This window comes from Lepisosteus oculatus, chromosome 2 (genome assembly GCF_040954835.1).
Source record: "Lepisosteus oculatus isolate fLepOcu1 chromosome 2, fLepOcu1.hap2, whole genome shotgun sequence".
Classification (NCBI taxonomy): Eukaryota; Metazoa; Chordata; class Actinopteri; order Semionotiformes; family Lepisosteidae; genus Lepisosteus; species Lepisosteus oculatus.
The window spans coordinates 71,776,457-71,778,421 of record NC_090697.1 but is presented as its reverse complement, the minus strand read 5'-3'; the positions used below and the strand labels follow the sequence as shown (position 1 = coordinate 71,778,421).

At 38.7% G+C, this 1,965-nt stretch overlaps 1 long non-coding RNA gene across 1 annotated transcript; it reads right to left on the bottom strand.

Annotated features, from left to right (window-relative positions):
* Positions 1-30: 30 nt before the first annotated feature.
* Positions 31-1,294, bottom strand: LOC107078714 (uncharacterized). Its single transcript, XR_001479683.2, has 2 exons — positions 782-1,294; positions 31-187 (listed from the first exon to the last, which is right to left on the bottom strand). It is a non-coding gene; the product is annotated as an uncharacterized lncRNA (long non-coding RNA).
* Between the last annotated feature and the right edge of the window lie 671 nt (positions 1,295-1,965).

The following is a 1,965-nucleotide window of genomic DNA, read 5'->3' as shown; positions in this document are numbered from 1 at the left end:
GCAAAATCTGTTTCAGTTCATACGCCAAAACATTTTTAGAACTTGTTTTTAATTCAAAATAGTGACTAGTAAATATAGTGAATAGTAATGAATCCCAAAGAGATCTTGCATGTCCTGTATCTTATTAGATATCCATGTATTGTCATCTTCCGGAGGGGGGCAGTCTTCAGCCGTTAAATAAGCAAAGCTATTTATTATTATTATTATTATTGTGGTTGTTGTTGTTTACAGTGTATAAACATTTTGAGCTGCAAAAACGTTTAATTCGAATCTTTCAATCACGTTATCAAAACACTGCAATTACTTTCTTAAAGTTTGACATTTGTGTAGACCTTTCAGTTCATTAACTCGTCACATTGTGTTGTAAGTAATGTTCGTTACATACAATACATGATGCAGCATTTGAACTATGAAAAAAGGAAGTTCATCATTAATATGAGATCAAATGGAAAAGTCATTATTGCATAAGCCTTCAAACTTTTTGCATTGATTAACCTAAATTAAGTTCGCAAAATCACCTAAATGAGCCACACTTTGCCGAGTGTCCTCTGTGTGCAGTTATAGTGGTTCTCGAGATTTCAGAATAAAAAATGCCCTCAATGAGGTTTCTTAGTCAAGTGAATTTCAAGCAAAGATTCGCCCATGAAGACTCAGGGGCTTTCAAAGCAAATCGGGTTTACAGTAATTGTGAAACGTAAATCAGGAGAAGAGTAAAAAAAAGCCCGTCTCCAAATCTCATCACGGTCTACTCTGTCATCACGAAATTGAAAGTGCATCGTACCAGACACTGCCTAGATCAGCTCGTCCCCCAGACAGAGTCGGGAATATCTCGATGATGTCGAAAACAACTTTGAAAGAGCTACGGATTTCAACGGCAAAAGCTGGAACTTGAATGTGTTATGGCAACGGGTTACTAGTGCCGCAATACCAACACAGATTCCTACAGTCCAGCGCGGGGGGGACAGCATCAAGTTGGAGGACAGCTCCTTGGCAAGGACTGGAAAAAAAACTTGCTAGGTTTTAAGGGAAAGCGGATGGAGAAGCAGCTTGACAACTACTAGAGGAAAATCTGCTTCTGTCTGTTAAAGAGCATAATAAACTGAGACATTCCAGATGGAGGCCACACTTATAAAGAGGCTTCCGTGCAGACAATAAAGTAAGCACCTGTTGTCCATCAGTTTGTGAGTCGTGTTTCTCCCTGAAGCGAGAGCTGCACAGCTCCGTTTCTTTCCAGAAGAGGACACTCGCGCCGCTGCTTCACTGGCCTAGGAACTCAAACTTCCTCGCTGCCAACCCTTTCCCCGGAGGGCCTTAACTTCCACATGGGTTTATAAAATGAATGAAAAATGACTGGATCATACAGAGTTTCTGTAACATAACTAAAAAAATGATTTAGACTCCTTCATGATGTTTCCGTAAATTTTACAAATAGTGCAGGTGTTACCGAATGTGTTAAGAGGATCGAATACTGAGCTTCCTCTGTCAAAAGCTGAAAGCTTTTTTTATCCTCCGTTAACCTAACTTCTAGTCTTTTTCAACTCACACGCCAGGGGTATTTTATTATTATAATCGATTATTTTACAACGCCTTGTATTTGTTATGCTAATCGGTAATCGGTTACCTTGTTAATCGGTCTTGTTAATGAAACGCCAACTAATACTTGACAGGACTGATCTAAACTAGCCCAGGAAGTACAGGAAAATATTCTGGATACAGAAACGTTATTGAATATAGTCTACTGTTTATCTTTACAACTTTAGTAAAAGCAATAACATTGGACTGTGAGGGTAATAAATTAGATTTTTTTTTAAAAAAGAGTCTTTGTTGAAGTAATTTTATACAGCACATATTGAAAAAAGTAATGAGATGTCATTGGATCGTTAGGTATCAATCACCCTGCAACTCACAGCTGTCAAGTTCAGTAGGTGTGAACCTGGTCAGTACCTGGATGGGAGACCTCCTGGG